The sequence below is a fragment of the Alexandromys fortis genome, unplaced genomic scaffold (genome assembly GCF_014885135.2).
Source record: "Alexandromys fortis isolate MF-2015 unplaced genomic scaffold, M_Fortis_MF-2015_v1.1 scaffold_62, whole genome shotgun sequence".
Taxonomy (NCBI): Eukaryota; Metazoa; Chordata; class Mammalia; order Rodentia; family Cricetidae; genus Alexandromys; species Alexandromys fortis.
In genome coordinates, this window is record NW_026067942.1 from 6,910,255 (window position 1) to 6,924,067 (window position 13,813).

Below are 13,813 nucleotides of genomic sequence, written 5' to 3' on the forward strand. Positions count from 1 at the left end.
AATGGTACCAGACACAAACAATCTGCATGTCCACCTTCATTGATGGACCAGCCATGACCTGCTAACACAGTGGGATAATAAATATGCTGACAAACATTGTTTGGATGGATCTCAGAAGAATTGTGTCAGCCAAAAAAAAAGTTTGCCTTGTTTCGCTGCTTAGGCACAGTGTTCTATAGAATGAATCTCCCGTGGGGAAAGGCAGATCAGTGGTCTTGAGGTTCTGAGTTAGGGAGGAGGCAAGGAGGAGCTCAGATTCCACCCAGTACCAGCTTCAAGGGTTCAGAGGTCAAGACTTCTCAGAGTGCGCATTTTAAACACGTATATCAGCCACACCTCTCAAGAAAGTCATGGAGGAGAAGCTAAAATGAAGGCTGATGCCTTCAGTGTTCCCAGCATTGGTGGGGTGGTCGTGCACACTGATAGAGGTGGGTGGGACCTGGGATGGGTCCTCCGTCCCAGGCAGCCCTAGAACCCCCATGCGCACCCGCCCTGAAGCCTAGATAGATCCTCAGACCCCATCCTGTCCCCCCACCTGTGGCTCTGCTTCTTCCTCAGGATTGTTGGCAGCACTGACCCACAAGGGTGGAGGGAGCAGAAGCAGGGAGCAGGGTTCAGACCACCGTGGATATGACAGACAGCCTTCCAGAAGATGACTTCGGTGACAAACCCTAATTTGCATTAAGTGTCATGGTCCTATCATAAGGCTTTGTATACGGCAGCAGGGTCCTTCAGCAAATCTTAGTTATCATATGTGCAGCAGGGAGCCTTCTAGCAGCTGACTGTGCCAAGGGTCACCCTAGAGATAAATTCAGGTTTAGAGACACCTTTTAGATAAGGCCAACCCTCAGGGCCCAGGGACACTCCCCAGACAAGGGCAACAGAGAGCTGGAAGTTTAACTGGTGGGAAGGGAGTCCCAGGCTAGCAAGCTTTGGGAAAAGCTGTCAAGCCATGGCAGGCAGCAACCTCTAACCAGGCCTCCCAACACCCACCTTCTCTCCTTGGTACTCTTTGATGTGTCAGCTCTTCACCTTCTAGAGGAAGCTCTGGGCTTCTTCCAGGCATCTGTGAAGGTGTTGTTGGGGGACATGGCTGCAGAGTCTCCTGAGAAAAAACCCCAGGTTTCCAATGCAAATGGCAGAGAACATAAGGCCCAGGGTATCTGCGACCCCTCAGAACAGTCTCCTCCCCTTGTGTCTTAGGGTTTCTATTGTGGTGATAAAACACCATTGCTGCGGATTGCTCTGGACACTGTAAAGATCTGTCACTCATGTTGGTTTAACAAAATGCTGATTGGCCAGTAGCCAGGCAGGAAGGATAGGCAGGGCAACCAGACTAGGACAATTCTGGAAAGAGGGAAGGCAGAGAGTCGGTCATCATCTAGAAGCTGAGGAAACAAGATGAAAATGCCTCACTGAGAAAAGGTACCAAGCCACATGGCCAAACATAGATAAGAATTATGGGTTAATTTAAGTTGTAAGTGGTAGTTAATAATAAGCCTAAACAATAGGCCAAACCGTTTATAGTAATATAAGCCTCTGTGTGTTTATTTGGGACTGAACACCGTGGGACCTGGTGGGACAGAAACTTCTGTCTACACCATGACTAATTTGCGGAGGATAGGACTTATTTCCACTCACAACTTCCAAGCCACGCTCCATCACCGGGGGAACATCAGGACAGGACCTGGATGCGAGGACTGAGGCAGAGCCGTGGGGAAGGGCTGCTCACTGTCTTCCTCTTGTGACTTGTTCAGTTTGCTTTTTGTGCAGGACCATCTGCCAGGGTTAGCGCTTCTCACAGTCATCTGGGCCCTCCCCCATCAGTCCTCAATCAAGGGAGAGATCCCAGCCTTGCCTACAGGCCAGTCTCACAGAGACATTTCTCAATAGTCCCTCTTCCTAGATGTCTAGATGTCAAGTTGACAAAACCAAACCAACCTCCTTGATCCCTTGTCACTGACACACGAACACATATTTACTAAGCCATGACCCCTTGTCACTGACACACAGACACATATTTACTAATCCATGACCCTTCCTTGTTCATCCCCAAGACAGCATATCAATATTGATATCACAATAAAAAACATTCCAGCTTTTTCAAGTCCCATAGTCTTTAAAAAATCCAAACACTTGAAAAGTTCAGTATCTTTAAAACATCTAAAAATATCTCTAACATTCCAAAGTCTCTACATTTGGATTCCTCGTGATCAAAAATAAGTTACATACTTTCTGACTCCAAGTGTGCTGTGCATACCAGTCAAACACTCTGGAAGGTTGGCCACGTCCCTCAGTTTCCCTTTTGTGTCTGGCTTATTTTACATAATTTCTTGAGGTTCATTCCTTATATGGATGTGTGTCAGAATTTCCCAAGTTTCCCTTTTTTTGTAAGACACCTATAGACAGGTGGCTCATACAGCATCGTGAATGTTCTTTGTGTCTCTAAAATGCACACCTGTAATCCCTGTTCTCAGAAGGGCTGAGGCAGGTGGATTGTGAGTTCAAGGCCAGTCTGGACTACATAGTTGTAATCCTTTCTCAAAAAACTCCCTACAAGATCTCCTAGAGCCAACCAAACATAAAAGAGATCCTGCCCCCCAGCACGGAGACTAAGGGAGAGCACACTCAAGCCCACACAGTGGGACCTGTGCTGACTCAGCATGGTCATGGATTAAGATGTTTTGCTTTCGTTCATGCTGGGGAATTTCGTTCAATGGTGTAAAGATGTGTTGCCTTGTTTTGTGTTGCATTTGTTTTAACTCTGTGAAGCTGTGTTACTTTGCCTGACTAAAACACCTGATTGGTCTAATAAAGAGCTGAATGGCCAGTAGCAAGGCAGGAGAAAGGACAGGCAGGGCTGCCAGGGAGAGAGAATAAATAGGAAAAATGAGAAGGAGGAGTGAGAAGGAGAAGGAGAGGACACCAGGGTCTATCCAGCCAGCCACACAGTCAGCCACAGAGCAAGAAGGAAAGAAAGACATAGAGATTAAAGAAAGATAAAAAGGGCAAAGACAAAACATAGTTAAAGAGAAACAGAATAATTTAAATTAGAAAAGCTAGCTAAGGTTGATAAGGTTGGGCATCCAAAGAAAGAATAAATCTCTCTGTGTATTTATTTGGGAGCTGGGTGGAGGGCCCCAAAAAAAGTAAAAAAAGCAACAACAAAAACAAAAAAATCAACTGTATAGCATTAGCGCTGCTCTGATGTGAGAGGTCCTACACAGAAACTCTCTTTTACGTTTTACACGTTGATTTGTACTATGTTAACACCCGGACCAGCTTCTTTCTTATGGCTGCTCCCTGCACCAATAACAGAAATTTACACTGCACAGGCATCCTAAGAAGTCCAGAGAAGATTGGTATATGCAGGAAGTGCGTAGGGAATGTGCAGTGTACGTGAGGGACGCAGGGCTTGGTGAGGCAGTCTTGGAACGAGTCCCCTGAGGATAATAAGGGATTTGCTCCATGGCGAGGCTGAGCAGAAGTTATGTCGCTGTTGAGGCCACTGGTCCTTTACGACATCCCATGGGGGGTCAGCATGGCTGCAGTCATATTTGCAGCCCCCACACGCCTGGCTTTCTGTGGGAGACAGGGACACATGCTGGGGGATGTTTGTGGGAAGGGAGAGGAAGCCACAGTCAGGGAGGGGAGGCTGGGACCTGCAGAAGGTGTTGAAGCTGTGTAAGGTGGAGCAACAAGGGGCTGTGACCAAAGGGACTGGGCCACCAGGGTGAGAGCACACACATCTCCCTTGGTGGCACAGGGAGAAAGAGCTGTCCCCAGGTGACATCTGACCCTCTTCCAAACAGGTACAGCAGGTGTTTCTGGAGCTGCCCCTACAGGCTGACACACCACCTAACTTCCCGTGAGTCTTAGCTATGACTGGGCCCTGGCACGGGGGGATTCCCTCCACACAGTCACAGGTCACACCCCACCTCTTCACGATCCAGGCCAGACTCTCATTCAAGAAGTCTACCTGCTTCATGAGAGCTCTGGGCAGCTTTCAGGAATCCCGAGAGTGAAGAAGAACAAGCAGAGAAACTGCAGAACATGTGTGGCTAAAGGAAAGTTCTGCGAGAACGGAAGCTTTCCTTCCCCTCAGCTCGGCACACCACTTGTTGGGATGCCAGGGGATGCCGGCTTCCTCCATGGTGGAAGATCAGTGATAGAGGAAGGGCCCTGAGCCCACTACACAGGGGCGCCAGTCTAAACCTAACCAGGAAGGTGTTCTGGGGGACCCCAGGAGGCCACTCCATCCCTTCCTGGCCAGGTCCTAGTCCTAGAATGCAGGGTTCAGCGTGGCCTGTGTCTCTCCCTGTGGGAAAACTCATCTCTGACTCAAGGACCAGTGAGTCAGCCACCTCTGCCTGGGGGATTTCTTGGAAGGCGGTGAGCAAACCTTGCTCATGCATCCTCTGTGAGGGTTGTGCCTGGCCCTGTGTAGGAGGAGATTGCAGACTGACTGACTGATAGCTGATGCAGACTGCCCTCCCCCCCCTCCCCCACTCCCAGAAGTCTTAAGGACAGGGGAGGTTCCCTCCAATATCGCCCCCTGAAAGTTACTGGCAGAGGAGCTGGTCAGGGCACACAAGTTCTGGAAATGAGTTCATTGGGTCTGCAAATCTCCCTTGCCTGTCTGACCTGCTGGGGCAGTTGTTTCCAGCAGTGGCAGAGCTGATTCAAGCTGAGAGGCTTCCTTACAGTGTAAGGCAATCTTTTATTTGGACAGACACGTTGGGATGCCTAAAGGGACCTTCGGCGAGACCACAGGAGGCATTCAGATTGGTTCAGGCTATCCCTGCTTCTCCTTCACAGGCACCTGCTTATCACTTGCCCTTAGGGTCCCTCTCCTCCTCCTCCTCCTCCTCCTCCTCCTCCTCCTCCTCCTCCTCCTCCTCCTCCTCCTTCTCCTCCTCCTTTTCCTCCTCCTCCTCTTCCTCCTCCCTTGCCCACCCATACCCTTCTGAGTTCAGAGCAGACAGGAACAATAATGTTCCTGGTGTCCTGTGGCCCATTGCTTGTGTAACTTAACTCACAGGCTGCTGCTCCTGGACAAAGCTGAAGTCCAGATTCCTGACAACCTTTGTCCCACAAACCTTCGCGTCCAGAAGGCTGGGAGCCAAGGAGCGTTTGGCCTCACAAGTTCTGTTCCACGAACATAGCACCATTTACCCAGAAGCCTTACGCTCTGGGGTGTCCGGCACTGTAGATAGGGAAGGTCGTTCACTTAAAAAACAAAATGAAAACTGTAACTAGCTCCTGTTTGCGGCTCTTGCTCCAGGGCCGCAGTACATTACACTCATTACCGAACGCCATCCTCACAAATTTTAGAAGTTATTACTGAGATTTGGGGCTATTTTTACCCCTTTATTTAAGAGAACTAAGCCTCAGTAAGCCAGAGGCTAATTCTCAAGCACATCTGCTTGTCCCCAACCAGCGCTTCTGATTGCTGGTGTCCTCAGCCTCCAGAGCCAACTTCCTTCCCCAGGGGGAGGGCGCAGAAACAACACTGGGCCACCCCCCACAACCCCTGATTTGGTCGGTCTGGATGTGGTCAGAGCCTGCAGCTCTTACAAGCTCCCTTGCACGGCTGCTGCTGCAGGGCTCAGCCCCTGAATGCACTGTCCTGCACAGAGCACTGGGTCCCAGAACTTGCAAGGCCGCTGCCCCAGGGCCTTGAGTACACTGTTCTGAGCAGTACACAGGGCCTAATCCTCCAGCAGACTGCCCAGGCTTCTCCCTCCTCGGCTATGGTCATTTCTTGGTCTTAATCCAGGAAATCACGCCAGCGCAGCCAGGGAGCCCTCCAGAGGAGGAAGACATTGATACCACAGTCAGTCGATAAACCACTTCTAGGACAACACACACTTAACAGCTTGTAAAGTCGTTCCAGGCTTAACTTGAGCCAAGCCTGCCTCACTGGGCAGAGCTCAGCAGGAAATAAGACGGATGGTCTTGTACCTTTACCCAGCATGGCGGCTCTTGTCACCACATGGTTTTTATGGTTTCAGCTATGTTGACGACTGATGGCTTCTGTTTCCACCTGAGCCAGACTCTTTCTTGTCTGATTCAGTCCCCTGCTGTGGGGCCTAACACCTAGAATAGTGGCCAGCATGTGTGGTGGGGACAGGAAAACGAATGGACAGAGTGAGGGATGAATGAAGAGATGAACAGCTGGGCGAGGTGGCGCACGCCTTTAATCCCAGCACTTGGGAGGCAGAGGCAGGCCGATTTCTCTAAGTTCGAGGTCAGCCTGGTCTACATCTACAGAGTGAGTTCCAGGATAGTCAGAGTTACACATAGAAACTCTGTCTCAAGAAGAAGAGGAAGAAGAGGAGGAGGAGGAGGAGAAAGAGGAGGAGGGGGAGGAGAAAGAGGAGGAGGTGACTGGGAAGAGATGAGAGATGAAGAAGATTGGTTGACTAGAACTGGGGTGACTTGTCTGTGGCTCCTGGTAAACCCTGCCTCCTTCCCTTGCATTAAAACCCAGCCCCTCCGAGCTTGTGAAAGGTGTGGCCTGTGGGTCCCAACCTCAAATTCATCTGGACAGAGGGGCATTCAGCTGTTTGGTAGGGTTACTCTCACAGCCCCGCAGAGGTGGGTGCGGTGGGGCGGTTTCCGTGACAGAAGTGTGGCTTCAAAGTCAGAGTGACAAGGACAGTGAAGGAGAATCCTGGACTTCTCCCAAGCGTGCAGTACTCTGCGGGCTGTCTCTGGTGTGGTGGTGGTGAATATTGGCTATCCATGTGGCAGAATCGTGGTCATCCAGGAGACAAACCCCCGGGTATGTCTGAGAGAGTGTTTCTAGACTGGATTAATGGAGGTGGGAAAACTCAGCCTGAATGTGGGCGGCATCCCGTGGGCTAAAGTCCTGAAAGTCCCGGATGCTGAGTACCAGCGTCCATCTCTCTTTGGTTCCTGACCACAGATGCAAAGCGACAGCTGCCTCACTCTCCTGCTGCCTTGTGTCCTCCACCATGACGGACTGAATTCTCAAACCATGAGCCAGATAAACCCTTCCAACCTAAAGACAATTTTACCAGGTATTTTTTTTTCAGCACTGAAATAACTTATACACCTGGCCTGTGGCTCCATCATCCCCACCTCGTCTTCCTCCTGTGTGGTCCTTCTTCGTGTGGTTGTTTCTGGAAGTCAACAGTCATTCGGAGTCCATCTGACTAACTACACCTGCACTCATCCTGTTCTGAGTCAGGTTACACGCTGAGGTCCTGGGGTCAGGACACCAAATCTTTTTCTGTTGACAAGACTTTTACATCTAGGAGGAAGGTGTGTTGGAAGCTAGCGAGGGGAGGACCTAGGGAGCTAGCTCTCCAGAGACTGTAGTCCTTAAGACTGGGGTGTTCTGGGCAGTGAGCTTCCACACCCTGGGATCCCTGAGGCTGGGAGAGAAAAGCTGAGGGCCAATGGGACTAGGGTGAAGCCCCCAGGCAGGTGCCACAGGTGGGAGGCCCAGTTCTCTAGGGGGGCCAGAGAAAGAAATGGGGGCAGGCTGTATCGATGGTCCCCAAATGCTGCACCCCTGGCAAGAACAAAAGCAGTCAGGGGAAAAAGTCATGCTCAAATTTCAGACTTCCCTTTCTGGAACTTTCCATCGTGGGTAAGATTACAACACTCTTGCCATGTCCTTCCTGAGGCACAGGGAGAAAAGAAGGTCTTTCTGGGGAAGGTCTTCCTAGGTCAGGCTGGGCAGTTGCCCTCACTCCAGCACTGGGTAAGTTCCTTTCCTTCATTTACTTTTGTCTTTATTTCTTTCCATTTAACAAAAATATTTATTTATTTATTTACTTATTTATTTATTCTGTATGTATGAGTGTCCTACCTGAAAAATGTGTACCATGTGCCTGCAATGCCCACAGAGTCCACAAGAGGGTGGTAGAGCCACTGAAACAGAAGTTACAGGTGGTCCTGAGCCTGCTTCTGTGTCTGGGAACTGAGCTTGAGTCCTTTCCAGGAGCTGCCAGTGCTATTGACTGCTGAGCCATCTCTCCAGCACTCTTAAAGAACGCTTGTGGGTTTCTGTTTGTTTCTGCTTTGAGACAAGATCTATGTACCATATGATCGTAATAGTTGCTCCTCCACCTCCCGAGTGCTGGAATTTCAGGTCTGTGCCACCATGCCTGGTTTGTGTGATGCCAGAGATGAAATCCAGGGCTTTATGGATGCTGGGCAAGCACTCTGCCTGCCAACTGAGCCAGGAACTTTTGTTCTGAGTTCTTTCTTCCCAGGTCATTTCTGGAGGTGGGTTACCTCCAACCTCCATCTAGACCTTCCAGTGCCACACAGTGACCTCCAGGAAGGGATCAGAAAGCTGTCTGTAAACAGGAGGAAACATTCGAACCTGACACCTGCCTGCCTGATCCCTCAGCCTGCTTCACACTGGGGTCTGAGCACAGAAGCAGGGTGAAGTGTCCAGGGGGGACAAGACAGTTCTGCCCCCCCCCACTTCCATCTGCCTCTCTATGATTGCACCCTTGATAGTGAGCCAGAGAGCCTGGGCAATCCCCCGAGATCTGTGAACTGCCCTAGCTGCCCGTGGAGGGGTCATATGAGCAAGGGGGGCCAAGACCATGATTAGAAGAACCACAGGGAGAGCTGACCTGAGCTAGTGGGAGCTCACAGACTCTGGACCAACGTGGGGAACCTATTTAAGACTGAACTAGGCCCTCTGAATTTGGGTGACAGTGATGTGGCTTGATCTATTGAACAGCAGCGTTCACCAACTGTTCCAGAAATGCGGTCAGCCTTTCTATATTCAGACCCTGGGCAGCCTCTGAGCCTCCTGAGGGCTTTTCCCTCTGCAGGCTTTCATAATCCGTAATCGCCTTCCTCACATCCTTGTATCAGCATGTATGCTTTCTCTCTCTCTCTCTCTCTCTCTCTCTCTCTCTCTCTCTCTCTCTCTCTCTCTCACACACACACACACACACACACACACACACACACACACACACACACACACAGAGTCTGTCAGCCCACTAAAGATTCCTGAACTATTTCTAGTCTCCTCCTTCAGTGCCTGGAAGATGCAGGCACCCCCATGTGAGTACACAGAAAACTAGTTGAGCTGATCAGGGTCACAAGGTCCTCTCCTCTATTGGTGGTCTTGTTCCTGGATATTCATTAGACCCATCTAAGGGGGCCACCCCAAATTACAGAATCCCAGACATCACCATTGGCCCCAAATGAGGAGGTGGCTGACATAGACCAGGCGTTCCCCACCTTATCTAAGCATCAGGGTATCACCGGAGTGGAGGTGAGCTGTTGAAAATAACTGCTTTGGTGGGGAGGTGGGGCTCATGGGTCTCTTTGTGTAACCCTGGCTGTCCTGGGACTCACTCTGTAGACCAGGCTGGCCTCGAGCTCAGAGATCTGTCTGCCCCTGCCTCCTGAGTGCTGGGATTAAAGGCGTGTGCCACCGCTGCCTGGCAAAAATAATTTCTTGACAATAATGCTGCAGCTGCCGGCACCTGCTAACCCTTTGTCTCTTTAGCATGCAGCTCTGAGCGGGTTTAAGGTGTGTCTAATGCTCTTAACTAAGATGCTTTCCTGGTACTCTCAGCGAGGAAGGGCTGTGTGGCCACACTGTCTGGTGCTCTACAAACCCACTGCCCCCAGAGCCTTCCCTACAACCGAGGCTGGCATCTGCTCACAGCTGGGACAACTTCCAGTTGGCCTTTCCCAAACGCCAAGTGTTAAAGAGGGGCGAGCTTTAAAGAAAGGAGGTTTGTTTTGACTCACAGTTTTGGGCCAAGCTGAAGGAGCTGTCTCTGGTGGCAGCCTCCTCGCTGGCAGAGTCCCAAGGCAGGCAGGGCATTACAAGGCCACGCTGAAGGAGAAACTAACTCCCTTAGAAGCGTGTCTCAAGAGAAGATGGTGTCCACATTGGGTAGCTTGGCAGGAAGCCACACCACCAGAGTGACAGACTGGCAGGGGATTCCTCAGGACCATGCTGAGGGCCAGACTTTGGTGGAGGACGGCCAGAGCAGGCCTGAGCTGCATTTCTGACAGGGGCCCGGGAATATTGGCACTGCGGAAGGAGGGAAGTACCATCTGGCCTCAAATATGGCAGCTCTAGATGTTGGCCATCTCAGGCTGGTCTGTTCTTTCTGCAGGTAAGGAGCCATGGCTATCCCTGCGGGAAGCTCACTGCTGGAGCCGCAGCTAGTGAGCAGTACCGGAGCCTCACACCCAATCATGCCCTCCACTCTGCCCCCAGGATCCCTGCGGGAAGTGCTGGCCCTAGCTTGGACTCTGTTGTCCTGTTCCTTCTCCTGTGGTTGGGATTTATTTTTATTTCTGTGTATGTCTGCTCATGAAGGCCTGCCACATGTGTGAGCACCTGTGGAGGCCGGAGAAGGATGCCAGACCCCTTGGCACTGGAGTTAGAGGCAGTCGTGAACTTCCTGCTGTTAATGCTGGGAAGAGAACTCATAGTCCTCTGGAAGGGCACGGTGCGCTCTTACACGCCGAGCCATTTCTCCAGTCCTTCATATGGCTTCCTAACACAGTTTGCCATCTGTGGTGGGACCAATAAAGGCCTCTCTGTCTGACTGTTTTTCTGGTCTTCGCTCATTTTTAAGGATCTCCATGCATTTAAAAATGTATATTTTATTTTGTGTCTATAAATGTTTTGATTGCATCCAAACAATCTCAGCCACCACACAGGTGCTGAGAACCAAATCCAGGTTCTCTGCAGGAGCAGCGAGTGCTCCTGACTGCTCAGCTGCCATCGTTCCAGTCCCCCCCCACCCACACACCCCGCACATGGATTGATACACGTATTTCTCCTGCTGATCTGCTTGGCGTCAATTTGGGTCCTTGGTCCAGCCCAAGATCCTAAGAACAACAGACTGCTGTGGTGTGTGCTCCTGACGTCCCAGCTTCTCTTGGTTGAGATGGGAGGAGCCTGACTTCAAGGCCAGCCTGGACAACGTGCAACAAGACTCTATCTGGAAACCGAGAGCCAAATGGAGCCGGGGTGAGTCTTAAAAGGAAAGGGTTGTTTGGGCTCACAGTTCTGATAGGTTAAAGATCATCAGCTGGTGATTGATTGCTGCCTTGCTTCCAGAGTTCTGAGAAAGGGCAGGGAATCGTCTGGGGAAAAAAAAGAGGGGTGTGTATGTGTGTGTGTGTGTGTGTGTGTGTGTGTGTGTATGTGTGTGTGCGCGCGCGGCTCATATGCAAGCCTGTGCATAAACACATGACCTCTGGTCAGTCTGTCCACCTTGATTGCCTCACTAATCTTGGTCATCACCCAAACCGTCACTGCCCCCAGCAAACACTGGATTAAATTTCCACCCACTAATGACACTTCGTACCTAGAGTTCAGTCAACTCCCCAGGGGGAGCAAAGCATACTCAAGCCCCAGAAAGGGCAGAGGTGGATCCAGGTGATTGTCAGCCTTCTCTGCCTGCTCACAGGTCCCTGACCAGCACCACTCCCCTGGGACAGGGTTGGGAGCCTGCAAGTCAGAGCCTCTCTTTGCCTGGGCCTCAGGGGTTTCCTGGAATGCAGACTTCTAGTGTGGCAATCCCAGAGAATGCAGGATGCTTGGTCACTGTGTGTAGATGTGTGTGTGTCCCAGTGAGGGGAAGTCTTGAAACAGACGGCTGGGAAAGCTTCAAGGATGCTTATGGGGGGAACAAGTGTTCAAACTCTTCTACTCTGGAGAAAGTGCTTTTAAAGCACCGGGACAGCTAGGCTAAGCCCACAGACATGTGCTCTCAAACCAATGAGGGCAGTCGGAGTAAGCTCCTGGGGATGTACTTTCAAAGCACCAAGGGCCCTGTGGACTAATTCCTGTGACTAAAGTGGGGTTTTAGTTGGAGAGTTGTGACCTGAAGGGGAAGCAAGGGGACCAGAGAAAGAAGACAGGGCATGGGGAAGCAGGCTTTGGTTGCCATGTGTGTGTCCAGTCTGCTCGAGTGTTTATATTGCACGCCCCCATCTATTTGATGTAGGCTCCATCTCCTTTCTGTCCCCTTCACTGGGGACTGGAGAGATGGCTCAGTGGTTAAGAACATTACCTGCTCTTCCAAAGGTCCTGAGTTCAATTCCCAGCAACCACATGGTGGCTCACAACCATCTGTAATGAGGTCTGGTGGTGCCCTCTTCTGGCCAGCAAGCATACACACAGAAAGAATATTGTATACATAATATATAATAAATAAATATTTAAAAAAAATAAGTCTCCATGTCCCCTTCACTTTCTTTCTCCCCTGCTGGTCATGGAAGCCGGGACCTCACTCACGGAGTCACCTCCCTGGTGCTGTTGTGCCCCTTTATTTCCTTGACAGTTGTTCTAGGTCGGCACTTAGTTTGCCCTTGCCTTCCTGCCCAGTGGCCCGTAGAGAACATTACACGTGCGGTGGTCTAAGGGCACCTGGTGAGCACGGCCCTGAGATGGGTCTGACCTGTCCCCACCCTGCTGGTGTCGTGGGTACAAGTCCAACAAGCTGGGCCCTGTACGGGTACATCACGACAGAAAGGACACACGCTCTTTGGAGTGCAGCCACACTCTGCCGTGCTCTGGTCTGAGTCTGAAAACTTGGGAGTCCTGGGTTTCTCAAGCAGGTAGTATCCTAAGGTGTTGTAATAAACTGTATCCCTGGGGGTGGAGCCCGGAATATTCTGACCTATAAACCAGGCGGAAATAAGTGTGCCTTCATTTTCTTGGCAGAGATTCAAGCTTTATGTTCTGGGCAAGCTGAGTGCACTCCATCTCTTCCACTTCCTGGCAAACTGATCTTGCCTGTTGGGTATCCTTGTTGCAGATGCTCAACCTGGGGCCACATCAGCGTTTCTTTCTAGTCCAGCCTGCGGAGGAAGTGGCCTTCCTGGACGGGAACTAGTTCTAACTCACTGCCAGCACTGGAGGCTCCCAGGAGAACTGCTACTTGAAGAGATATGTCAGAGAGCTACCCGGTCTTTACATGGAGATCGTGGGTGGATTCTCTCTCTCTCTCTCTCTCTCTCTCTCTCTCTCTGGTTTTGTATTAGGGTGAGTGGCCGCCACAATGCCAGTGTGGAGGTTAGAGGATGTTCTGTGAAGTTCAGTTCTCTGCCTCCACTTTACTCGGGTTCCGGGGACCAAACTCAGGCCGCCAGGCTTGAGAGGCAAGGCATCACCCACAGAGCCATCTGGCAAGCATCCCGCAAGCTTTGTTTCTGGGGAGTTTTATATTTACAGAGAAGTCGTGAAGAGAACATAGAGAGTTTCTGTTTCTCCAGGTGAGTCCTGCCTGGCTTCCTGCTGGGCAGACCTGGCCATGGTCCATCAATTTGGTTTTCAGTCTGGCTTCTCTTTTTCAGTGGTGAACAGTCAAGCCAAGAGTAGGGTATGAGGTAACAGCTTTTGTAAAATGTCAAAAGCTGCGGCTTGGTCCTCACCTGCATACCCACCTCCCATGCCCACTCACAGGGCCGTCTGCAGCCTCTATGAGGAGCGCACCCACGGAGCAGGGCTTCCTCAGAGCCCATGGAGCCAAACCTCAGGAACACATGGCATTCGTGACATGTGTGCTGTCTCCGTTTTACTTGAGAGGTAACATGGCCGGAAACATCAGGGCTAACCACTTCAAGCCTTGTTTTCTTTCCTGGCAAATGGGAACAAGCAATAGCTCAATCATGCCCCTGATAAGAACTGGCACCATGTGGGTGCCCTTGCTGTCCAGTTCTGCAGGCCACACCCATGTCACAAGTGCCTGCGGACTCAGCCCTCTGGGCTCCTCAGCCCTCGGGCTGCCCCGGGCTGTGAGAAGAAACCCTTGGTGCCCCAGCCTAGAGCGGC